Genomic DNA, 26,833 nt, shown 5'->3' with positions numbered 1-26,833 from the left:
GTGGGGTATATTGCTGGCAATATCATAGAAACATAGAAACATTAGAAAATAGGTGCAGGAGGAGGCCATTCGGCCCTTCGAGCCAGCACCGCCATTCAATGTGATCAGGGCTGATCATTCTCAATCAGTACCCCGTTCCTGCTTTCTCCCCATATCCCTTGATTCCGTTAGCCCTAAGAGCTAAATCTAACTCTCTCTTGAAAACATCTAGTGAATTGGCCTCCACTGCCTTCTGTGGCAGAGAATCCCACAGATTCAATAGGCAGCGATTATTTTCTTTGGCGTGTAGGAGGCTGAGGGGTGACGTTATGGAGCTGCACAGGATCATCAGGGGCATTGCTAACGTGAACACTCACAGTCTTTTTCCTACAGTAGAGGATTCTAAAACTAGAGCGCACAGGCCCAAGGTGAGAAGGAAGAGAATTAAGACAATCCATAAGGGGCAATTTTTACATTCAGACGATAGTCTGTACCTATTCCTTCATATCCCTTGATTCCTTGATATCAATAGGCAATAGACAATAGGTGCAGGAGGAGGCCATTCGGCCCTTCAAGCCAGCACCGCCATTCAATGTGATCATGGCTGACCAATACCCCGTTCCTGCCTTCTCCCCATATCCCTTAACTCCGCTATCTTTAAGAGCTCTATCTAACTCTCTCCTTGAAAGCATCCAGAGAATTGGCCTCCAACTTGGCAATCCTGTTATCAGGCAACTGAACCATCCCACCACAACCAGAAGCAGTGCTGAACTACTATCTACCTCATTGGTGACCCTCGGACTATCCTTGATCGGACTTTACTGGCTTTACCTTGCACTAAACGTTATTCCCTTGTCATGTATCTGTACGCTGTGGACGGCTCGATTGTAATCATGTATTGTCTTTCCGCTGACTGGTTAGCGCGCAACAAAGGCTTTTCACTGTACCTCGGTACACGTGACAATAAACTGAACTGAACGGAATGGATATGATGATCCTGACGCAGCAATTTATGGTCTTTATGGCCAGCTTTGGAAATCATGCCAATGCCTGGCGACTCTTGTATATGCACCCAGCGAGTGGTGTTTTTTAATTGCAGTTATTACTGCAGTTATTGAATTTCACAGAGCGAGAACTTTATCGTGTCAGGCCACACAAAAATATTCAGGTTCGGTAATGAAATAAAAACTATCGCTAAATAAGGGGCATGTTAAAAGGCACATGTGCTCGGAGTCAGCTCCTTGGAACATAGAACTGTACAGCACAGAAACAGGCCCTTCGGCCTACAATGTTCATGCCTCACAGCGCCAGAGACCCGGGTTCGATCCCGACTACGGGCGCTGTCTGTACGTTCTCCCCGTGACCTGCGTGGGTTTTCTCCGGGATCTTCAGGTTTTTCCCACACTCCCAAGACGTGCAGGTTTGTAGGTTAATTGTAAATTGTCCCCAGTGTGTGTAGGATTGTGTTAGTGTGCGGAGATCGCTGGTCGGCGCGAACTCGGTGGGCCGAAGGGCCTGTTTCCGCGCTGTATCTCTAAACTAAACTAAACCAAATTAAAATCAGATAAGACGTTGCATAAATACGAGCAAGTGAAACTCAAGTCCAACAGGTGGAGCAAAGGGGGAGATACAGAGTGCAGGATATTGTTCTCAGCATTGTAGGGGGAGGGAGAGAGAGAGGGGGGGGGGGGAGGGAGAGAGGGGGGGGGGGAGGGAGAGAGAGAGACATCAGTCCAGCAAGCTTTCAATAATCACGCACTTCCTCCCAACAAATGACTTTCATAAAGTGCCCAATAAGCTGAGATGGCATAGCTTGCTTTGTGTGGAGCTGAAATCTGGAGAAAAGTTCCAAATTAAATTTGTAGCGAGCTGTTGAAGATCAGGCTCTGGAGCATTGGAAAGGTCTCCACTAATCTCCAGTGAGAATTGAACAAAAGGTGAATCCCCTTTTGGAAGATGTTGGTATTTACTCTCAATCAGCACGACAGCGTGCGGTGGGCTGTGTGAGATTGTCTTGTAAACGAGTGCTGGCAGACATGTAAGTGCCAATCCGCTGCCGAACAATCTTCAGGGTGGTTGTTCCTCATACAAACCTCGACTCCTTGCATATAAAACCCTTAAAGGATTGGTCAGGCTGGTCCTAGGTGCCCTACCCCTTATTCTTAAACTGTGTCACCCCTGGTTCTGGACTTCCCCAACATAGAAACACAGAAAATAGGTGCAGGAGGAGGCCATTTGGCCCTTCGAGCCAGCACCGCCATTCATTGTGATCTTGGCTGATCATCCACAATCAGTAACCCGTGCCTGCCTTCTCCCCATATTCCTTGATTCCACTAGCCCCCAGAGCTCTATCTAACTTTTAAATTCACCCAGTGAATTGGCCTCCACTGCCCTCTGTGGCAGAGAATTCCACACATTCACAACTCTCTGGGTAAAAAAGTTTCTTCTCACCTCAGTTTTAAATGGCCTCCCCTTTATTCTTAGACTGTGGCCTCTGGTTCTGGACTCCCCCAACATTGGGAACATTTTTCCTGCATCGAGCTTATCCAGTCCTTTCATAATTTTATACCTCTCATCCTTCTAAACTCCAGTGAATACAAGCCCAGTCTTTCCAATCTTTCCTCATATGACAGTCCTGGGTTCGATCCCGACTATGGGCGCTGTCTGTACGGAGTTTGTACGTTCTCCCCGTGACCCACGTGGGTTTTCTCCGAGATCTTCGGTTTCCTCCCACATTCCAAAGACGTGCAGGTTTGTAGGTTAATTAACTGGGCAAATGTAACAATTGTCCCTAGTGGGTGTAGGATAGTGCTAATATGCGGGCATCGCTGGGCGGCACGGACTCGGTGGGCCGAAGGGCCTGTTTCCGTGCTGTATCTCTAAAAAAAAATCTAGATACTTTAGATTTCAAGATTCAAGATTAATTTATTGTCGTGCGTACCAATTAAGGTGCAGTGAAATTTGAGTTACCATACAGCCATACTAAGTGAAAAGCAACAAGACACACAGCCACATAAAATAAAATTTAACATGAACATCCACCACAGCGGATTCCACATTCCTCACTGTGATGGAAGGTAATAAAGTTCAATCCTTTTCCTCTTTGTTCTCGCACGGTCGGGGCTGTTGAAGCGTCGGGGCCCCCAAGCAACCCCCCCCCCCCCGGCGACAGTCCGAAACCCTTGCGTCGGGATTGTTGAGGCGGTTGAAACGGTCTCCGCGGCATGGAGTTCCCGAGTCACTTGTACCGAGAAGGTTTGGTGAAATACTTTGTTGTTTCGTATATACTGTACACAAAAGTGTGGCCACAAGGGGCAGACCAAGTTACAAAGTACCCTTAAATATCGTCGGCCCCTACTTCGTTTCTCCCCCCTCCCCCTCTCCCCACAACCCCCCCCCCCTCCTTCCTACCTTCCCTGTTCCCCACCAGGATTTGCACCCATATCTTCACCCCCCCCCCCTTTCCCACCGTACCCTTCCATCTCCATTCCTTCCTCTGGCTTCACAATTCACAACTCTTCTCTCATTTCCTTACCTCTCGCACTTTTGTTGACTTTTCATCTCTGGCCTTTGTCCAACCAAGGGCGGTGCAGCGGTAGAGTTGCTGCCTCACGACGCCAGAGACCCCGGTCCTATCTTGAGTGGAGAATGGAAACCAGCATCAATCGTGGTCTCCATTCCCGTCTGTGTGGAGTTTGCACCTTCTCTGTGACCATATGGGTTTTCTCCGGGTGCTCCGGTTTCCTCCCAATTTCCAAGAGGTGCAGGATTGTAGGTTGTGGCTTCTGTACATCCAACAGGTTTACAGGTGCCCTCCCCTAAATCCAACAGGTTTACAGGTGCCCTCCTCTAAATCCAACAGGTTTACAGGTGCCCTCCCCTAAATCCAACAGGTTTACAGGTGCCCTCCCCTAAATCCAACAGGTTTACAGGTGCCCTCCCCTAAATCCAACAGGTTTACAGGTGCCCTCCCCTAAATCCAACAGGTTTACAGGTGCCCTCCCCTAAATCCAACAGGTTTACAGGTGCCCTCCCCTAAATCCAACAGGTTTACAGGTGCCCTCCCCTAAATCCAACAGGTTTACAGGTGCCCTCCCCTAAATCCAACAGGTTTACAGGTGCCCTCCCCTAAATCCAACAAATGGCATTGTCCCGCCCCCTCCCCTGACATCAGTCTGAAGAAGGATCTCGACCCGAAACGTCACCCATTCCTTCTCTCCAGAGATGCTGCCTGTCCAGCTGAGTTACTCCAGCATTTTGTGTCTACCTTGGATTTAAACCGGCACCTGCAGTTTTTTTTCTTTTCATACATCTAATTTAAACAATTCTGTGGAACCAAGTAGAGAAATAAAGAACTGCAGATGCTGTTTTAGAAAAAAAAAAGTACACGAAGTTAGCAGGGACTATCGCAACATTTAAGAAACATTTGGTACATGGATAGGACAGGTTTAGAAGGATATGGGCCAAACGCGGGCAGGTGGGACTGGGGTAGATGGACATGTTGGTCGGTGTGGGTAGATTGGCCTAAGAACCTGTTACCATGCGGTATCACTCTCTGACTCTAAGTGCTGGAGTAACTCAGCGGGACAGGCAGCATCTCTGGTGAGAAGGAAAGGGTGCCGTTTCAGGTCGAGACCCTTCTTCGGACGAAGAGTCAGGGGAGAGGGAGACACAAGGTGTGAAAACCAGATATCAGGAGAGATGTGGATGAAGGAAAATGTCGAATAGATCGATCATTGTTACCCAGGAGAAGGTGACACCGAAGCAAACAGATAAAATGTAGTCGGGGACATTCAGACTGATCGGAGAACTGGGAAGGGGAGGGATGGAGAGTGAAGGAAAGTAAGGGTTACTTAAAGTTAGAGGTTAATATGCATGCCGCTGAAGTGTAAGCTGTCCCAGCGAAATATGAGGGTCACCCTTCCACTTTCTCCACAGATGCTGCCTGACCCACTGAGTTACTCCAGCACTCAGTGAAATGTCACCTATCCATGTTCTCCACAGATGCTGCCTGACCCGCTGAGTTACTCCAGCGCTCAGTGAAACGTCACCTATCCATGTTCTCCACAGATGCTGCCTGACCCGCTGAGTTACTCCAGCACTCTGTGTCCTATGTTCAACCAAGAGAGTTTGATGTCAGGATAATGCACCGGCACCTTTTGACTCTTGGTGATTTTCCTGAATGTATACAATGTTCTCAATGAATTCCGTGATAACAAACGTTGAGATGTTTAAGTGAATTCCATGAATTTCTGAGTCATAGAATCATAGAGTGATACACTGTGGAAACAGGCCCTTCGGCCCAACTTGCCCACACCAGCCAACATGCCCCATCTGCACTAGTCCCACCTGCCCGCGTTTGGCCCATATCCCTCCAAACCTGTCCTATCCATGTGCCTGTCTAACTGTTTCATAAACATTGGGATAGTCCCAGCCTCAACCACCTCCTCTGGCAGCTCGTTCCATACACCCACCACCCTCTGTGTAAAAAATTACCCCTCAGATTCCTATTAAATCTTTTCCCATTCACCTTAAACCTATGTCCTCTGGTCCTCGATTCCCCTACTCTGGACAAGAGGACTAGTTGCTCAGTTAGCAGGGATGAATCCAAAACTCTGTTTATTTTAAACAGTAATAAAATTGACAAGAAATATTTTCAGGCATCATTAATCGCTAGATGGAAAAAATATAAAAATTAAGTGATTGTTAAACCGCGTTAGTTCTATTGCACCTGTAAATGCAGTGGACGTGAAAGTCTTAATTAATTATCGGGGATCGTAGTGAAACATACAATCATGGAAAACAGGTGCCGGAGGCCATTTGGCCCTTCGAGCCAGCACTGCCATTCATTGTGATCATGGCTGATCATCCACAATCAGTAACCCGTGCCTGCCTTCTCCCCATATCCCTTGATTCCACTAGCCCCTAGAGCTCTATCTAACTCTCTCTTAAATTCATCCAGTGAATCGGCCTCCACTGCCCTCTGTGGCTGAGAATTCCACAAATTCACAACTCTCTGGGTGAAAAAGTTTCTTCTCACCTCAGTTTTAAATGGCCTCCCCTTTATTCATAGACTGTGTGGCCCCTGGTTCTGGACTCCCCCAACATTGGGAACATTTTTCCTACATCTAGCTTATCCAGTACTTTTATAATTTTATACGTTTCTACAAGATTCCCTCTCATCCTTCTAAACTCCAGTGGATATTGCTGGTGGGGCTAATATTTATTTGTAGTCCATCCCGAGTTACTTGTGAAAAGCTGGTGGCCGTAAAATGGAACTGCAGGTGCTGAAATCTTGAGCAAAATACAAAGTGCTGGAGGAACTCAGCGGGTCAGGCAGCATCTGTGGTGGGAAATGGACAGACGACGTTTCATCTTAGGACCCTTCTCCAGACGGATATATCGATGGAAAAGGTTGGGGTGTGGAACAAAGACTGGCAAGTGATAGGTGGATGGACACAAAAAGCTGGAGTAACACAGCGAGACAGGCAGCTTCTCTGGAGAGAAGGAACGGGTGACATTTCTGGTCCAGACCCTTCTTCAAGTGATGCAAGGAAGATGGGGAGGTGGTGGTTGGAGTAAAGGGGACAATGACATTCCTATTGGCAGCAGCTGATCATGCCCATATACACAATTCGTACAGATAATAAGTTTATGTTTATCAGAGATAAGGGCAGAATTAGGCTCTTCGACCCATCAAGTCTACTCCGCCATTCAATCACGGCTGATCTATCTCTCCCTCCTAACCCCATTCTCCTGCCTTCTCCCCATAACCTCTGACACCCGCACTGATCAAGAATCTAGGGAAAAAAACTGCAGATGCTGGTTTAAATCGAAGGTAGACACAAAGTGCTGGAGTAACTCAGCGGGTCAGGCAGCATCTGTGGAGAACATGGATAGGTGACGTTTCACAGAGTGCTGGAGTAACTCAGCGGGTCAGGCAGCATCTGTGGAGAACATGGATAGGTGACATTTCACAGAGTGCTGGAGTCACTCAGCGGGTCAGGCAGCATCTCTGGAGAGAAGGAATTGGTGACGTTTCGGGTCGAGACACTTCTTCAGACCAAGACTGTCTGATCAAGAATCTATCTATCTCTGCCTTAAACATATCCACTGACTTTCCACGGGTTTTCTCCGAGATCTTGGGTTAATCGGCTTGGGTAAGTTGTAGAATTGTCCCGAACATGTGTATGTTAGTGAACAGGGTGATCGATGGTCGGTGTGGACTCAGTAGGCCAAAGGGTCAGATTCCACACTGTATCTCTAAAGTCTAAAATGAGATCAACATAAACCCACGTGGTCACGAGAAGATGTGTTATTTATATTTATTTTTATTGGCCGCTCGATCGACATGAGAACGGAGATGAGGAAAAATGTTCTCACCCAGAGAGTTGTGAATCTGTGAAACTCTCTGCCTCAGAAGGCAGTGGAGGCTGATTCTCTGGGTGCTTTCAAGAGAGAGCTAGATAGAGCTCTTAAGGATAGCGGAGTCAGGGGGTATGGGGAGAAGGCAGGAACGGGGTACTGATTGTGGATGATCATGCATGATGACAGTGACTTCGCTGTGCTGTGTCGAAGGGCCAAATGGCCTCCTCCTGCACCTATTGTCTATTATCTATTGTCTATTGATTAAGCAGGAACGGGATACCGATTGTGGATGGTCAGCCATGATGGCAGTGATTTGGTGGTGCTGTGTCGAAGGGCCGAATGATCAGCCATGATCATATTGAATGGCGGTGCAGGCTCGAAGGGCCGAATGGCCTACTCCTGCACCTATTTTCTATGTTTCTATGTTTCTATGAATGGCCTCCTCCAGCACCTATTGTCTATTGTCATGAACTGTCGTGATCTATTCCACATTTTGCGTTTCACTGCAGCTCGGCACAAGTGACAATGAACTAATCTGAGCTGTGTCCGTGTTTCTGGTTGAGTGTGTAGAAGTGAAGTGGTCTTGACAAGGCACTCTGAGAATGCCTTGCTTTCAACACTCTTGAATTACAGTCACATTTGCTACTTCCAAGCGATACAGAATGAGCTGATAGGAAGAATTAAATGTCACCAAAATTAATTACCAGCATTTCCTCCGCTTACCGCCCGCCGTACGCTCGGACTAAGGCTTCTCTCTTTATTACTTGGCAAAAAAAATAAAATCAAAGTCCTTGAAATAATGAATTGCTTTCCATCGCTAGGATGTGAACTAATATAATAAACCCTTTACCCTGCCCTGAGCTTAATAATATTTAAGCTTTTTGTTTTGCAACTTCAGTTACAAGAGAGATAATGTGCAGAAGCACTTGTTGACTTTGAATTATGCCATTAGATCTCTAATGAACCCTAACAAACGCTGACTTACTGCTTCACAGGAAGAAAGCATTCCTGATGAAACAGAACGCCCCGGAATTCTACTGAAATATCTCTTGTTCTGAACACTTGTATCAGGACATTCATCATTGTTTCAATCGGCACTATTCTTTGTCGATTGATAGATTGCCGTTGACTTTAGTTTGGTTTATTATTGTCACGTGTAGGAGACTATAATATTGTCATGAGAAAAATAGATCGGGTAGATGCACAGAGTTTCTTGCCCAGAGTAGGGGAATCGAGGACCAGAGGACATGGGTTCAAGGTGAAGGGGAAAAGATTTAATAGGAATCCGAGGGGTAACTTTTCCACACAGAGGGTGGTGGGTGTATGGAGCGTGCTGCCAGAGGAGGTAGTTGAGGCTGGGACTATCCCATCGTTTAAGAAACAGTTGGACAGGTACATGGATAGGACAGGTTTGGAGGGATATGGACCAAGCGCAGGCAGGTGGGACTAGGGTAGATGGGACATGTTGGCCGGTGTGGGCGAGTTGGGCCGAAGGGCCTGTTTCCACACTGTATCACTCTTTGACTCTATGAGCACCGAGGTACAGTGAAAAGCTTTTTTTGTTGCGTGCTCTCCAGTCAGTGGAAAGACTGTACATGATTACAATCGAGCCGTCCACAGATGGGATAAAGGGAATAATGTTTTGTTCAAGGTAAAGTCCAGTAAAGTCTGATAAAAGATAGTCCAAGGGTGTCCAATGAGGTAGATGGGAGGTCAGGACCGCTCTCTAGTTGGTGAGAGGACGGTTCAGTTGCCTGATAACAGCCGGGAAGAAACTGCCCCTGAATCTGGAATGAACACATCATTGTTCCTCGCTGTCAGTGTCTCTGGCCGATAGTTATTCTGTGACCGACACAAAAAGCTGGAGTAACTCAGCGGGACTGCCCAGCCCTCAGCATCCCTGGAGAGAAGGAATGGGTGACATTTCAGGTCGGTTTAGGGACAGGTCGGTTGGGGATAAGGGAAACGAGAGATATAGATGGTGATGTTGGGAGATAAAGAACAATGAATGAAAGACGTGCAAAAAAAGTAACGATGATGAAGGATGCAGGACGTTGTTGGCTGTTCGTTGGGTGAGAACGAGAAGCTGGTGCTACTTGGGTGGGGGAGGGGCAGAGAGAGAGAGGGAATGCTGGGGCTACCTGAAGTGAGACAAGTCAATATTCATACTCCTGTAAGCTGTAAGCTGCCCGAGCGAAATATGAGACGCTGTTCCTCCAATGTGCGTTTAGCCTCACTCTGACAATGGAGGAGACTGAGGACAGGAAGGTCAGTGTGGGAATGGGGTGGGGAATTAAAGTGTTTAGCAACCGGGAGATCAGGTTGGTCCAGGCGGACTGAGCGAAGGTGTTCCGCGAAATGATCGCCCAGTCTGCGTTTGGTCTCGCCGATGTACGGGAGTCCATATATATTCTATAAGCTGCTTGCACCGTCTAAGGGCTTGACCCCCTGACTAACTTAATTGAAACAGAAAACATAGACCATAGCACAGTATAGCACAGGAACATGCCCTTCGGCCCATCAGGTATGTACTGAACATGATGCTGAACAAATGTCTGTACTGAACATGATGCTGAACAAATGTTACTTTTTAAACTTCAGTGATATTCATTGTACTTTTCAAAATTCTAAGAGTTTGGAAATCCAGTTTGTAACTTGTGCCTGTACAGAGTCATAGATTGGTACATTGTGGAAACAGGCCCTTCGGCCCAACTTGTCCACACCGGCCAACATGTCCCAGTTACACTAGACTCACCTGCCCGCTTTTGGCCCATATCCCTCCAAACCTGTCCTATCCATGTACCAGGGATGGTACAGGCATGGAAATTCACAACCCATTGCCTCAACAGAATCACACACAGCACTGGATCAATAGACAATAGACAATAGGTGCAGGAGGAGGCCATTCGGCCCTTCGCCCCAGCACCACCATTCACTGTGATCATGGCTGATCATCCACAATCAGTACCCCGTTCCTGCCTTCTCCCCATATCCCCCTGACTCCGCTATCTTTAAGAGCTCTATCTAGCTCTCTCTTGAAAGCATCCAGAGAATTGGCCTCCACTGCCTTCTGAGGCAGAGAGTTCCACAGATTCACAACTCTCTGGGTGAAAAAGTTTATCCGTTCCAAATGGCCTACCCCTTATTCTTAAACTGTGGCCCCTGGTTCTGGACTCCCCCAATATCGGGAACATGTTTCCTGCCTCTAACGTGTCCAATCCCTTAATAATCTAATGTGTTTCAATAAGATCCCCTCTCATCCTTCTAAATTCCAGAGAATACAAGCCCAGTCGCTCCAGTCATGGTGGGGGGGGGGGGCGGGCAATACCTGCGATGGGCTGGGCGGGCAATGTCCACCACATCCCAGCAGCCTCCTTCATTCCTGGGCATCCGAGTTACCGAGCCACCCTTGGCTAACGACAATAACGATAGAATTAGAAAATTCTCTGGAAACAAGAAAATGCAGATGCCCGCTTACAAAAGAAGACACAAAGTGCTGGAGTAACTCAGCAGGTCAGGCAGCATCTCAGGAGAACATGGATGGGGTAGTTTTCTGGTCAGGACCCTTCTTCAGACTGATGGTGGGGGTGGTACGGCTAGAATAAAAGAATGGAAGATCTATCTTCAAACTTTGCTGCTTCCACACGCTCTACGTCATAGTTTGGAATCCCATCCCTGCTGCCCCCGTTAAAACTTCCACAAACCCCCAGCTGCACTGATGTTAGGCATTATTGCCATCCTACCGAATTGACCGTCTGTGTGTAAAAATAGTGGCGCGGTCTATTTAATGTGATCCTCAAATCCCCTCGGCTTTTCAGAAGAAAGTCACGCAATAAGATGTGTAAGGAAAAAACTGCAGACGCTGGTTAAAATCGAAGGTGGACACAAAATGCTGGAGTAACTCAACGGGTCAGGCAGCATCTGTGGAGAACATGGATAGGTGACGTTTCACAGAGTGCTGGAGTAACTCAGCAGGTCAGGCAGCATCTCAGGAGAGAGGGAATGGGTGACGTTTCGGGTCGAGACCCTTCTTCTGACTGATGTCAGGGGAGTGGGCGGCACCGCCACGACCCGAAATGTCACCCATTCCTTCTCTCCACAGATGCTGCTGCCATTCAATGTGATCACGGCTGATCATCCACACTCTGTACCGCGTCATCCCTTGATTGCAATAGGACGCCGCTGACGAGGGAAGGAACGAGGGGGACCCAGCGTTGGGGAGGACCACCATGAGGGAAGGGGGAGGGGTTGAAGAACAAAGGGGGGGGGCGGCGTAGGGGGGTGGGGGAGGGGGGGATTTGTAAGTTTGTCCGCGCCCTTTATGTGGCGACTATTTGCATACCTTGGCAAAGTGCGCAAGCAAGGAACTTCTCTGCGACTTGTCACGTGTGTTAATGAAATATTCAATTCAATGCCGGTCAGCAGGAGGCAGCTTGGGGCTGGAGGTACCGATGGATGAGCAGTGTTTGTTCCGGCTGAGGGCCGTGCTGCTTTCTGTTCATCCCCGCGTGACTGTAACGCAAGACTGCCAACAGGCCCCGCACGTTCTTTGGACATCCTGTGCGTGCAGCATAGGTTCACCAGGTTAATTCCCGGAATGGCGGGACTGTCGTATGTTGAAAGACTGGAGCGACTAGGCTTGTATACACTGGAATTTAGAAGGATGAGAGGGGATCCTATCATTCTTAGCATTCATAGCGAGGGGATTTGAGTATAGGAGCAGGGAGGTTCTGCTGCAGTTGTACAGGGCATTGGTGAGACCGCACCTGGAGTATTGTGTACAGTTTTGGTCTCCTAATCTGAGGAAAGACATTCTTGCCACAGAGGGAGTACAGAGAAGGTTCACCAGATTGATTCCTGGGATGGCAGGACTTTCATATGAAGAAAGACTGGATAGACTCGGCTTGTACTCGCTGGAATTTAGAAGATTGAGGGGGGATCTTATAGAAACGTACAAAATTCTTAAGGGGTTGGACAGGCTAGATGCAGGAAGATTGTTCCCGATGTTGGGGAAGTCCAGAACAAGGGGTCACAGTTTAAGGATAAGGTGGAAGTCTTTTAGGACCGAGATGAGAACGTTTTTTTTCCACACAGAGAGTGGTGAATCTATGGAATTCTCTGCCTCAGAAGGTAGTTGAGGCCAATTCTCTGAATGCATTCAAGAGAGAACTAGATAGAGCTCTGAAGGATAGCGGAGTCAGGGGGTATGGGGAGAAGGCAGGAACGGGGTACTGATGAGAATGATCAGCCATGATCACATTGAATGGCGGTGCTGGCTCGAAGGGCCGAATGGCCTCCTCCTGCACCTGTTGTCTATTGTCTAGCTGGAGGGGAGGGCAGGGCTGAGGATGCCCCTGGTTGGGTTGGGTTTCTCCTGGGCCTGGCCAAGCTGGCCATCCGCGAGTCACGGCGCCGGGCGAAAGAGGGCTCTGCCCGAGCCGGCCGCCTGCCCCTTCTCCGTGGTCACGTCCATCCGCGCCCGGGTGGGGTAAGAGAGTGACCGCGCGCTGTCCACGGGCACCATGGGGGATCGACGGGACCGCTGGGCACCGCAAGGAGCGTAACATAGGTGTACAGTCGTTCACTTAGTATATCTGGGGGTCGTGTATCATGCTGCTGCACTCCGCTATGTTGTAGTGTTTTGTAAATATATATATTGTTAAAGAATTGAATACATTTGTTGATTAAAAAAAACACCTCTACAACTCTCCATTAGATAGTAGAAAGGAGAGAGGGAGAGAGGGAGGGAGAGAGGGAGGGAGGGTTGGAGGGAGGGAGGGAGGAGAGAGAGAGAGAGAGGGGGAGGGAGGGAGAGAGGGAGGGAGGGTTGGAGGGAGGGAGGGAGGGAGAGAGAGAGAGAGAGGGGGAGGGAGGGAGAGAGGGAGGGAGGGAGGGAGAGAGAGAGAGAGAGGGGGGAGAGAGAGAGAGAGAGAGAGAGAGAGAGAGAGAGAGAGAGAGAGAGAGAGAGAGAGAGAGAGAGGGTGGGAGGGAGGGTTGGAGGGAGGGAGGGGAGAGAGAGAGAGAGGGACGGTGGGAGGGAGGGAGGGAGGGAGAGAGAGAGAGAGAGAGAGAGAGAGAGAGAGAGAGAGAGAGAGAGAGAGAGGGGGGAAGAGAGAGACAGAGGGAGGGAGGGAAGGAGGGCGGGAGGGAGGGAGAGAGAGAGAGGGAGAGAGGGACAGAGAGAGAGAGACAGAGAGAGAGAGAGAGAGAGAGAGAGAGAGAGAGAGAGAGAGAGAGAGGGAGGGAGGGGGAGAGAGGGAGAGAGAGAGAGAGAGAGAGAGAGAGAGAGAGAGAGAGAGAGAGAGAGAGAGAGAGAGAGAGAGAGAGAGAGAGAGAGAGAGAGAGAGAGAGAGAAGAGAGAGAGAGAGAGAGAGAGAGAGAGAGAGAGAGAGATCAAACACGGAAGTACTTTCTTGAAAGGGATTTTGCCGCAGGGCAGGTTTTAATGAGTCTGTCTCTAATGAGTTGTCCCTGTAACTGGCTTGAGGCGTGAACATACGAGGCGGGGGCCCTGCTAAATTTTTGATGTGATTTGTGTTGGTTTTAGTAGAAAACCAATGGAACAGAGCGCGAGGTTTTTTTTTTCATATACACATAAATGTTTTATCAACCGGTTTGTATTTTATCTTGTCAGTGGCAGGGCTTGTGAACATGTATTTACATGATTGTTAATCGCCAGGCAGTGAAAGATTTAATGATGTTGATGGTTGTGACAAGCTTGGCGTTATTCTGGATCCTTGGAGCTGGAGCGCCGAGATGTGAACATAATATTGGCCTCCTGACTTCATAACACTCCGGGTACAATAGGCAATAGGTGCAGGAGGAGGCCATTCGGCCCTTCGAGTCAGCACCGCCATTCAATGTGATCATGGCTGATCATTCTCAATCAGTACCCCGTTCCTGCCTTCTCCCCATACCCCCTGACTCCGCTATCCTTAAGAGCTCTATCTAGCTCTCTCTCGAATGCATTCAGAGAATTGGCCTCCACTGCCTTCTAAGGCAGAGAATTCCACAGATTCACAACTCTCTGACTGAAAAAGTTTTTCCTCATCTCCGTTCTAAATGGCCTACCCCTTATTCTTAAACAGTAGCCCCTGGTTCTGGATTCCCCCAACATTTGGAACATGTTTCCTGCCTCTAATGTGTCCAACCCCTTAATAATCTTATACGTTTCGATAAGATCTCCTCTCATCCTTCTAAATTCTAGTGTATACAAGCCTAGTCGCTCCAGTCTTTCAACATATGACAGTCCCGCCATTCCGGGAATTAACCTAGTGAACCTACGCTGCACGCCCTCAATAGCAAGAATATCCTTCCTCAAATTTGGAGACCAAAGCTGCACTTTAATGAGTTATTTCAATGTTTGTCGAAACAGAAGGTTGTGACCCAGGTATCTGGGGAATGTCAGGATGGGCAATAGAAGTCCAGTCCACCGTTGTGGATTTGATTAGACTACAACTCATTCAGGGTGAAAATTGGGAGCAAACATATTTTGGTTTCCCACAGGATTCAATTGTCACAGAACTCCGTAACTGGCTGAGCAATCCATGCGCCTGAAAGATTTATTAACATGTTAGTTTGTCGTAGAGATTCAGCACGGAAACTCTGGACCTTCGGCCCACTGCGTGTCCGTGCCGACCAGCGATATCCCCGTTCACTAGCACTACCCTGCACACACTGGAGACGGTTCACAGAAACCAATTAACCTACAAACCTGCACGTCTTTGGAGTGTGGGAGGAAACCGGAGCACCCGGAGAAACCCACGCGGGTCACAGGGAAGGACGTACCAACACCACAGAGACAGTATCTGCAGTCAGGATCGAACCTGGCACTCTGGCGCCGTGAGGCAGATCGTTAAAGGTCGAGTGCACTGACGTGCGTACACGCTACACAAAGAGCTAGAGTAACAGTGGCACAGCGGGTAGAGCCACTGCCCTGCGGCGTCAGAGGCCTGGGTTCGATCCTGACCTCGGGCGCTGTCTGTGTGGAGTTTGGCACGTTCTTCCCGTGACCACTTGGGTTTCCTCCGGATACTCCGGTTTCCTCCCACATCCCAAAGATATGTGTGTGTTTGTTGGTTAATTGGACTTTGTGGAATTGCCCCTTCGTGTGTAGGGAGTGGATGAGAAGATGCAGTAACATCGGACTAGTATGGAGGGGTGATTGATGGTCAGTGTGAACTCGGTGGGCCAAAGGGCCTGTTCCATTGCGGTGCTGGATCGAAGGGCCAAATGGCCTCCTCCTGCACCTTTTTTCTATGACTGTATCTTTAAACTGAAATTGAGCAGGTCCTGCACCATCTGTGGAGAGAAGATGGGCCTCAACCTGAAGAAACTTCGCCTGTCTATTCCCCTCCACAGATGCTGCCTGATACACTGAGCTCCTCCAGTACTTTGTGTTTTGATCAAGATTCCAGCCTCTGCAGTTCCTTCTTTCTATGAGTGATAGGTGGATATAGGAGAGGGGAGGTTTTTGATTGGCAGATGGTTAGTCAAAGGCCAGAGATAAAATGACAAAAAGTGTGAGATAAAGACAGAGGATGTGAATGGTGAAGCCAGAGGATGTGAATGGTGAAGCCAGAGGATGTGAATGCTGAAGCCAGAGGATGTGAATGTTGGTCGAGGGGGGATGGGGAAGGGGAAGAGGTGGGCGCTCATCCAGTTAGGGCGTGGAAGGAGGAGGAGGAGGAGGAGGAGGAGGAGGAGGAGGAGGAGGAGGGGGGGGTGGGGGGAGGAGGAGGAGGGGGGGAAGGAGGAGGGGTGGGGGGGGGGAGTTCTTGGCATGCTAGTTACATCAAACTGGAGAAGTTAGTGTTCACCAGATCATAAGGTCATGTGACAGGAGCAGAATTTGGCCATTCGGCCCATCAAGTCTACTCCGCCATCCAATCATGGCTGATCTATCTCTCCCTCCTAACCCCATTCTCCTGCCTTCTCCCCATAACCCCTGACACCCGCACTGATTAAGAATCCATCTATCTCTGCCTTAAAAATATCCACTGACTTGGCCTCCACAGCCTTCTGTGGCAAAGAATTCCACAGATTCACCGCCCTCTGACTAAAGAAACTCCCCTCATCTCCTTCTAAGAATAAAGGGGAGGACATTTAAAACTGAAGTGAGAAAAAACTTTTTCACCCAGAGAGTTGTGAATTTGTGGAATTCTCTGCCACAGAGGGCAGTGGAGGCCAATTCACTGGGTGGATTTAAAAGAGAGTTAGATAGAGCTCTAGGGGCCAGTGGAATCAAGGGATATGGGGAGAAGGCAGGAACGGGGTACTGATTGAGAATGATGAGCCATGATCACATTGAATGGCGGTGCTGGCACGAAGGGCCGAATGGCCTCCTCCTGCACCTATTGTCTATTGTCTATTGTTTCTATGTTTCCTAAATGAACGCCCTCTAATTCTGAGGCTGTGCCCTCTGGTCCTAGACTCTCCCACCAGCGGGAACATCCTCTCCACATCCACTCTGTCCAAGCATCTTGTGTCTGGCAGAAGCACTCACCTGAAACTCACCTTTGCAGCTTGCGGGCTGCTAATTCTGCTTGGCATTTTGTTCTACTGGAGAGGATTAGGCTGCTCGTTGAGCTCCAGGATAGCTGGAGGCAGCTCAGCTCACCTGTACCAACAACACTACACCACCAGCACTTAACTGATTAAAGCCTTACACTCCCGATTAAGCTCTGCGTACATCCCCGCGTTTACAGCAATGTGTCTGCCATAATTAACCGGCCTGTCTGCTCTACCTGAGCTTCCCAGCTGCCAAGGCTTCAAATGAACAACTCTTTCGCTGAAAGTATTATCCGGATTCTCTCTCAAGCCTTGGGGGCTTTCAATCATTAATCTGGAAATTAGCACACTTTACCACATCATTATTCACGCTGTTGGAAAATGCGACATGCAATTTTAAAATTAAAAAACGCTTCACAACGCTTTACAACGGAGACGAGGAAAAACTTTTCCACCCAGAGAGTTGTGAATCTGTGGAATTCTCTGCCTCAGAAGGCAGTGGAGGTCAAATTCTCTGAATTGCGTACAGTTTTGGTCTCCTAATCTGAGGAAAGACATTCTTGCCATAGAGGGAGTACAGAGAAGGTTCACCAGATTGATTCCTGGGATGGCAGGACTTTCATATGAAGAAAGACTGGATAGACTCGGCTTGTACTCGCTGATATTTTGAAGATTGAGGGGGGGTCTTATAGAAACATATAAAATTCTTAAGGGGTTGGACAGGCTAGATGCGGGAAGATTGTTCCCGATGTTGGGGAAGTCCAGAACAAGGGGTCACAGTTTAAGGATAAGGGGGAAGTCTTTTAGGACCGAGATGAGAACTTTTTTTTCACACAGAGAGTGGTGAATCTGTGGAATTCTCTGCCACAGAAGGTAGTTGAGGCCAGTTCATTGGCTATATTTAAGAGGGAGTTAGATGTGGCCCTTGTGGCTAAAAGGATCAGGGGGTATGGAGAAAAGGCAGGTACAGGCTACTGAGCTGGATGATCAGCCATGATCACATTGAATGGCGGTGCAGGCTCGAAGGGCCGTATGGCCTACTCCTGCACCTATTTTCTATGTCTATCTTTCTATGAATGCATTCAAGAGAGAGCTAGATAGAGCTCTTAAGGATAGCGGAGTCAGGGGGTATGGGGAGAAGGCAGGAACGGGGTACTGATTGAGAATGATCAGCCATGATCACATTGAATGGTGGTGCTGGCTGGAAGGGCCGAATGGCCTCCTCCTGCACCTATTGTCTATTGTCTATAACGCTACAGGTTTGCTTCTTGGCCCACTCGCAGCGACTGGCTACGCAGCGGGTAGAGCTGCTGCCTCGCATAGTCGGAGAACCCCCGGTTCGATCGTGACCACGGGTGCTCTCTGAGTGGAGTTTGTATGTTCTCCTCCGTGACCACCTGGGTTTCACAAGAACATAAGATCTTAATATCATAGGTGAAAGTAGAAGAATGAGGCCATTCAGCTTATTTAGGCCGTTCGGCCCATCAAGTCCACTCCGCCATTCAATCACAGCTGATCTATCTCTCCCTCCTAACCCCATTCTCCTGCCTTCTCCCCATAACCCCTGACACCCGCACTAATGAAGAATCTATCTATCTCTGCCTTAATATATATCCACTGACTTGGCCTCCGAATGTTCCAATTTCCTCCCACATTCAAAAGACCTGCAGGTTTATTAGTTAATTAGCTTCTGTAAGTTGTCCTTAGTGTGTAGGATAGAACTAGTGAACAGGTGACCGCTGACTGGCATGGATTCAGTGGGCCGAAGGGCCTGTTTCTACGATGTATCTCATATTCCTCGGTAATCAAATTCCTCGTATGTTGCAAGACATACTTGGCTAATAAAGTATGATTGTGATTATGACCTCTAGACTAAAGTAAACTTACAAAAAAGGTTAATTGGCTTGTGTTTGTCATCCCTCGTGTGGAGAATGCAAAACTAGGATAACATTGGGACCAGTGCGAATGGGGAATCGAGTCTGTGCTGACAAGCAATGACCTGTACACTTGTTCCTACACACAAGGGACAATTTTTACAGAAGCCAATTAACCTGCAAACTTGCTCATCTTTGGAGTGTGGGAGGAGATTGGAGAACCCAGGGCAAACCCATGCAGTCATAGGGAGAACGTGCAAACTCCATACAGACAGTGCCCGGAGTTAGGTTCGATCCCTGGTCTCTGGCCCTTTGAGGCAGCAACTCTACCGCTGCGCCACCGTGCCACACTAAAATGCTCCTCCAGCATGTTGTGTCTTCTGTTGTAAACCAGCATCTGCAGTTCCTTGTTTCAATATCTTGCTTCCTTGTGATCGGCACATTTCCGCAGAACGCAAGAGCAGAGGCCATAGGTTTAAGGTGAGAGGGGAAAAAGATTTAATAGGTAGCTGAGGGGCAACTCTTTCACACAAAGGCTGGTGTATTCATGGAACGAGCTGCCAGAGGAAGTGTGTGTGGGAAGGAACTACAGATGCTGGTTTAAACCAAAGATAGACATTAAAAAGCTGGAGTAACTCGGCGGGACTGGCAGCATCTCTGGAGAGAAGGAATGGGTGACGTTGTGGGTCGAGACCCTTCTTCAGACCAGAGGAGGTAGTTGAGGCTGGGACTATCACAACACTTAAGAAACACTTAGACAGGTACATGGATAGGATGGGGTTGGAGGGATATGGTCCAAATGCAGGTTGGTGGGACTATTGTAGATGGGACATGTTGGCCAGTGTGGGCAAGTTGGGCTAAAGGGCCTGTTTCCACGCTGTATCACTCTATTACACTATGACTACACCTGTGTCTCTGTGACTCTGTGTCTCTGTGACTCTGTGTCTGTGTCTCTGTGTCTGTGTCTCTGTGACTCTGTGTCTCTGTGTCTCTGTGTCTGTGTCTCTGTGACTCTGTGTCTCTGTGTCTCTGTGACTGTGTCTCTGTGACTCTGACTAGAGGCGTGATGAAGCGCTGTAACTCTTCCTGATGGTTGCCCTACTGAGAGGGAATGTATCATTTGACTTTGGCTTTAGCTCGAAAATCCATCACTCCTTCCAACCATGTTTCTTCTGAAGACTGACGGGCAGATTCATTTCTCGATTGTCTAACCCTAATTAATCCTGACAACAGCCACAGACTATCTCGGCTGAGAGACGGGACACGTGGAACTGCAGATGCAGGAAACTTGAGCAAAAACACCAAGAGCTGGAGTCACTCAGCGGGTCAGGCAGCATCTGTGGAAGGAGTGGCCAGGCCCTCTCGAGTGTCACGGAATCAAATCACTGCAGATACTGGAAGTCTGAACTAGAACAGAGAGCACTAGCACTGGAAGTAATCAGAAGACCAGGCAGCCACTGTGGAGATGGCATTTCAAGTTGATGATCTACCATCAGGAAAGGAAACTATCAGGGCATATCATTCGGTGAGGGGGGAGAGAACCATGGGGAAAGTGTGTCGTACAGCAGGAACAGGCCCTTCGGCCCACAATGTCCGTGCTGAACATGATGCCGACCAATTCTTATCTGCCTGCACGTGGTCCATACCCCTCCATTCCCTGTATATCCATGTGCCTGTCCAAAAGCCTCTCAAACACCACTATCGTATCTCCCTCCACCATCACCCCTGGCAGCGCCCTAAAGGCCCCCTAACGAAATTACCCCACACATCTCCTTAAAACTTTGCCACTCCCACCTTAAAGCTCTGCCCTCTAGTATTTTATATATTCATCCTGGGAAAAAATCATTGTGTCACCATTCCCTGCCTAGATTCTTGATCAGTGCGGGTGTCAGGGGTTATGGGGAGAAGGCAGGAGAATGGGGTTAGAAGGGGAGAGATAGATCAGCCATGATTGGATGGCAGAGTTGACTTGATGGGCCGAATGGCCTAATTCTACTCCTATCACTTATGACCTTATGATATCCATGTGCCTATCCAAAAGTCTCTTGATTGCCACTATCGATGGCCTCATACACAGCAGGGAAAAACCCCACTTAATTTTCATAGTCATTTGCCTCTGTGTTACATTAAATATTACAATCCCATTGTATCTTCTTTTAACACTAGTGTGGACTAATGTAGCTGGGACATGTTGGCCGGTGTGGGCAAGTTGGGCTGAAGGGCCTGTTTCCACATTGTATCACTCTATGACTCTATGACTCAATTTAGGAAAAGGGGAAGTACAACGTGATCTGGGTGTCCTAGTGCATCAGTCACTGAAAGGAAGCATGCAGGTACAACAGGCAGTGAAGAAACCTAATGGCATGTTGGTCTTCATAAGAAGAGGAGTTGAGTATAGGAGCAAAGAGGTCCTCCTGCAGTTGTACAGGGCCCTAGTGAGACCGCACCTGGAGTACTGTGTGCAGTTTTGGTTTCCAAATTTGAGGAAGGACATTCTTGCTATTGAGGGCGTGCAGCGTAGGTTTACTAGGCTAATTCCCGGAATGGCGGGACTGTCATATGTTGAAAGACTGGAGCGACTAGGCATGTATACACTGGAATTTAGAAGGATGAGAGGGGATCTTATTGAAACGTATAAGATTATTAAGGGATTGGACACGTTAGAGGCAGGAAACATGTTTCCAATGTCGGGGGAGTCCAGAACCAGGGGCCACAGTTTAAGAATAAGGGGTAGGCCATTTAGAACGGAGATGAGGAAATCATTTTTCACTCAGAGAGTTGTGAATCTGTGGAATTCTCTGCCTCAGAAGGCAGTGGAGGCCAATTCTCTGGATGCTTTCATGAGAGAGTTAGATAAAGCTCTTAAGGATAGTGGAGTCAGTGGGTACGGGGAGATGGCAGGAATGGGGTATTGATTGTGGATGATCAGCCATGATCACATTGAATGGCGGTGCTGGCTCGAAGGGCTGAATGGCCTCCTCCTGCACCTATTGTCTATTGTCTATTGCCTTTTTCCAGCATTAGCTGCTGGCTCGAAGGGTTGAATGGCCTACTCCTGCACCTATTGTCTATTGTCTATTGCCTTTCCATAATTTACTGCCTTGGTAACAAGACTAGGCTGGAGGGCAGAGGGTGGGGGAGAGAGAGAGGGAGTTTGAAAATGTATTACCACAAGTCCCCGATGAATACTCTTCACAAAATGGCTGGCTCGGAATCAATGAAAGAATGCTTTATTGGTTTTCATTACCTTTCCTCCCAAAAAATGTAAGCCTACAAAATCACTCGGTGAATACATTCATCCGAGATTGGCCCTCGCCAGAGTTACAAACCCATAGAGGTGGGAAGGCAAATGGTACTGCAGATTAGGGGAGCAGTTTTAGCTGATCTGATAAAGACAATGTGCAGGAAGGAATGGCAGGGGATGGTTTACACCGAAGATAGGTACAAAATGCTGGAGTAACTCAGAGGGATAGGCAGCATCTGTGGAGAGAAGGCAGGAACGGGGTACTGATTGAGAATGATCAGCCATGATCACATTGAGTGGCGGTGCTGGCTCGAAGGGCCGAATGGCCTCCTCCTGCACCTATTGTCTATTGAACGGGTGACATTTCAGTTCAGTTTAATTTATTATCACGTGTACCGAGGTACAGTGAAAAGCTTTTGTTGCGCGCTAACCAGTCAGCGGAAAGACAATACATGATTACAATCGATCCATTTACAGTGTACAGATACATGATAAGGGAATAACGTTTATTGCAAGGTAAAGCCAGTAAAGTCCGATCAAGGATAGTCCGAGGGTCACCAATGAGGTGGATAGTAGTTCAGCACTGTCGGCACAAAATGCTGGAGTAACTCAGCGGGTCAGGCAGCATCTTGGGAGAGAAGGAATGGGTGACATTTTGGGTCGAGACCCTTCTTCAGACTGAAGAAACGTCACCCATTCCTTCCCTCCAGAGATGCTGCCTGACCCGCTGAGTTACTCCAGAATTTTGTGTCTACCTTCGATTTAAACCAGCTTCTGCAGTTTTCTTTCCTAGTAGACCAGCACTGCTCTTTGGTTGTAGTAGGATGATTCAGTTGCCTGATAACAGCTGGGAAGAAACTGTCCCTGAATCTGGAATTCGGGCCAAGACCCTTCTTCAGTCTGAAGGCATTCAGAATGCCTGGCTCTCCAGTGATAGGATCTGGATACAGACTGGACCTCACCATGACAATTCTGCATGCCTAATGTGAGTCCAATCATCCCATTTCAGCGATCCACGTCCTTCAGCCAATCCACCCCTGGAGCATCTATCTCCAAGTTGGTATTGGGCCAGGACAATGGAGACATTCTGACAGTCATCTACATCCCATCTGAAGAAGGGTCCCGACCTGAAACATCAATCCAATTCTATCCATGTTCCCCAGAGATGTAGCCTGACCTGCAGCAGTAGAGTTGCTGCCTCACAGCGTCGGAGACCCGGGTTCCATCCCGACTATGGGTGCTGACTGTATGGAGTTTGTACGTTCACCCCGTGACCTGCATGGGTTTTCTCCGGGTGCTCCGGTTTCCTCCGACATCCCAAGGATGTGGAAGTTTGCAGGTTGATTGACCTCTGTAAATTGTAAATGTTGCCTAGTGTGTACGACAGTGCAATCGCTGGTCGGCATGGGCTCGGTGGGACAAAGGGCCTGTTTCCACGCTATGCCTCCAAAGCCTAAAGTCTAAAGTGGAGCAGGACTAGTGTATCTAACAAGAGGTTTTAAGACCTGGCAGTCTGAAGAGTGAAGCAGGGTCCTGACCAGAAATGACACCTGTCCATTCACCTCCACAGATGTTGCCTGACCTCCTGAGTTCTTCCAGCGCTTTGTGTTTCGTTGAAGACTCCAGCATCTATAGTTCCTTGTGCTCTGTTAAACGTGACACTTGGATGTGTGCTGTACAAACCACCGACCTGCCAAAAAATGATATAGCACGCACAAATGATGTCAGCTTCCTAGATTTATTTTTCTTAACCTCTCTGAAGTTGAACATATCGTGTTAGCAAAATATGCAACCAATGGCTCATGGAATTAACTCAGTACGTGGAACAGGGACAGGAATCTGGGAGTTCTTGCACTGGTGTGATCGCCAGATTGCTGTATGTACTGTCACGAGGGCAGTCTTGGTCATTGCCCATTCACGTTAGCGCAGGCAGACACAAAACGCTGGAGTAACTCAGCAGGACAGGCAGCATCTCTGGGGAGAAGGAATAGGTGACGTTTCGGGTCGAGACCCTTCTTCAGACTTTTGTGCTGATTCCAGTGTGCACTCAGGAGCCAGAGTGGGAGGTAACAATGCTGTTTATTACTTTGCTTTGGTTTAAAGCTTTGATTATTTCTATGTGTTTTTAATTAACCTAACTTCATAAAAACTGTCCGAATTGAGGTTTTTTTAAACATTTTAAATGAATTACTTCATACTAAGCTAAAAACACAGAGTGCTGGAGTAACTCAGCGGGTCAGGCAGCATCTGTGGAGAACATGGATAGGTGACGTTTCACAGAGTGCTGGAGTAACTCAGCGGGTCAGGCAGCATCTGTGGAGAACATGGATCGGTGACATTTCACAGTTTCAGGTAGGGACCCTTCTTCAGAAACAAAATATCACCAATCCATGTTCTCCAGAGATGCTACCTGACCCGTAAGATGCTGCCTGACATCAGTCTGAAGAAGGGTCTGGACCCGAAACGTCACCAATTCCTTCTCTCCACAGATGCTGCCTGACCCGCTGAGTTACTCCAGCACTCTGTGAAACGTCATTTATCCATGTTCTCCGGAGAAGGCAACTGAAGAAGGGTCTCGACCCGAAACTTCACCCATTCTTTCTCTCCAGAGATGCTGCCTGACCCGCTGAGTTATTGCAGCTTTTTGTGTGTGTCTATCTTCACTATAAACCAGCAGCTGCAGTTCTTTCTTACACAAGCCTTTGATAATGTTGGCACTGCCAGCATTGCCTTCTCTGAGGGATGAAGGAGATAGTGCAGTGTCTACTGCATCTAACGGTCGGATTCCTAAATTAAATTCCTTCAAATCTGCTGCTGAGATATGGGCGACTTCAAACGGGAGCAAGATACAGTTACAGTACAGAAATTGGCTGACAGCATCTGCATATCTATATAGGTTAGGTTTATTATGTCATGAGATACAGTGAAAGACTTTAGTATTTGTAGATTTGCTGCCTTACAGCGCTTACAACGCCAGAGACTATGGGCGCCGTCTGTACGGAGTTTGTACGTTCTCCCCGTGTCCTGCGTGGGTTTTCTCCGAGATCTTCGGTTTCCTCCCGCACTCCAAAGACGTGCAGGTTTGTAGGTTAATTGGCTTGGTAAATGTAAAAATTGTCCCTAGTGGGTATAGAATGGTGTTAGTGTGCGGGGATCGCTGGTCGGCGCGGACCCGGTGGGCCGAAGGGCCTGTTTCCGCGCTGTATCTCTAAACTAAACTAAATTAAGCACAAGTGCAAAGGTTAGACTGAAGAGAAAACACAAAGTGCAGAATATATTTGCTCAGCAATATGCAGTCATAGATCTAGAGACAGAGTCCAGTGTTTGCAATGAGATAGGTTGGAGAATCGGGGTTGTGCCCTAGCTTATGGAAGGGCCGTTCAGAAGGCTGATCACAGAGGGGAAGAAGCTGTCCCTGAGTCTGGTGGTGCGCGCTTTCAAGCTTCTGTACCTTCTGCCGGGCGGGAGCGGGGAGAAGGAGAGAATGACCGGGGTGGGACGAGTCTTTGATTATGTCGGCTGCTTTACGAATCAGTGTGAAGTGTAGATGGAGTCAGTGGTGGGGAGTGTGGTGTGTGTGATGGGCTGGGCTACATCTACAATGGTGGGGAGTGTGGTGTGTGTGATGGGCTGGGCTACATCTACAATGGTGGGGAGTGTGGCCTGTGTGTGATGGGCTGGGCTACATCTACAATGGTGGGGAGTGTGGCCTGTGTGTGATGGGCTGGGCTACATCTACAATGGTGGGGAGTGTGGCCTGTGTGTGATGGACTGGGCTACGTCTGTAAGGCAGCAATTCTACCGCTGCGCCACCGTGCCGCCCCTGCTCTACTCCGAGTCTACTCCTCCATTCAAATATGGCTGATCTATCTCTCCCTCCTAACCCCATTCTCCTGCCTTCTCCCCGTAACCCCACGTTACCCCCACCGTTCATTTTATTGTTCTGCCTTATTGGCTTTGGCTGAGGTTTATATTTAGGTTAAAGGTTTAAGTTTGTTACTGTCTTGGTCTGGGACAGAATGTCGGAACGTGAGGTTCTCAACCATCTCCACCCTTGTACCCTTGATTGGGGCTTGTCCTCCAGCAGGCTTCCTGAAGCCAAGAACTCACTCCTGCATCTTACGAACAGTGAGGGAGAGGTTGTGGTCCTGACACCATGTTCCTGAGGCCTCCACCTCCTTCCCTTGATCCGTCCCATCCTTGTACAAGATCCAGCCAAACTGGAGTGATCCATTCCTCATGCCAACCATCCTAAAAGACTATTAGGTAGACACAAAATGCTGGAGTAACTCAGCGGGTCAGGCAGCATCTCGGGAGTCTGAAGAAGGGTCTCGACCTGAAACGTCACCCATTCCTTCTCTCCCGAGATGCTGCCTGACCCGCTGAGTTACTCCAGCATTTTGTGTCTACCCTCTATTTAAACCAGCATCTGCAGTTTTTTTCCTACATTATAAAAGACTAATATCTTGAAGTTTCCCAAATCCAGCATCGAGACACGTTTTAATCATTGCCTCGTCTTGCAGGCTAAAACTGCCGTGGTCCCCAGCAACTTTACACACAAAGACATAAAGATTAATGCATTAATTTGATTGATATCGATGCATGTTTTAATGAACTCAGTAAAGCATTCTTATGTCCCCAATATCATCTAAACTTACAAACATCCAGAAGCTGATAACTCTCTGAAGTAATATGCCGGAGGCAGGTTAGTCTTTGCATTTATGTTTGTTTGCTGTTGCGAATTTGGTTGGGAAAATGGGAACTGAAAATAATGCAATCCAGGCCACTGATACGGACGTTCATTGCAGTCCTAAAGCATTTCAATATCCCGTTATGACCTAAAAGGTTCATTTTATTC

The 26,833-nt window shown here is 48.2% G+C and overlaps 1 protein-coding gene across 10 annotated transcripts in view; it reads left to right on the top strand.

The window, feature by feature from the left end:
• Nucleotides 1–26,833, top strand: part of rbfox1 (RNA binding fox-1 homolog 1) — a 743,628-nt gene that overhangs the window by 548,249 nt on the left and 168,546 nt on the right. The gene's annotated exons all lie outside the window — the stretch shown is intronic.

This window comes from Rhinoraja longicauda, chromosome 21 (genome assembly GCF_053455715.1).
Source record: "Rhinoraja longicauda isolate Sanriku21f chromosome 21, sRhiLon1.1, whole genome shotgun sequence".
In the NCBI taxonomy this organism is placed as follows: domain Eukaryota; kingdom Metazoa; phylum Chordata; class Chondrichthyes; order Rajiformes; family Arhynchobatidae; genus Rhinoraja; species Rhinoraja longicauda.
This window is presented reverse-complemented; position numbering and strand designations above follow the sequence as displayed.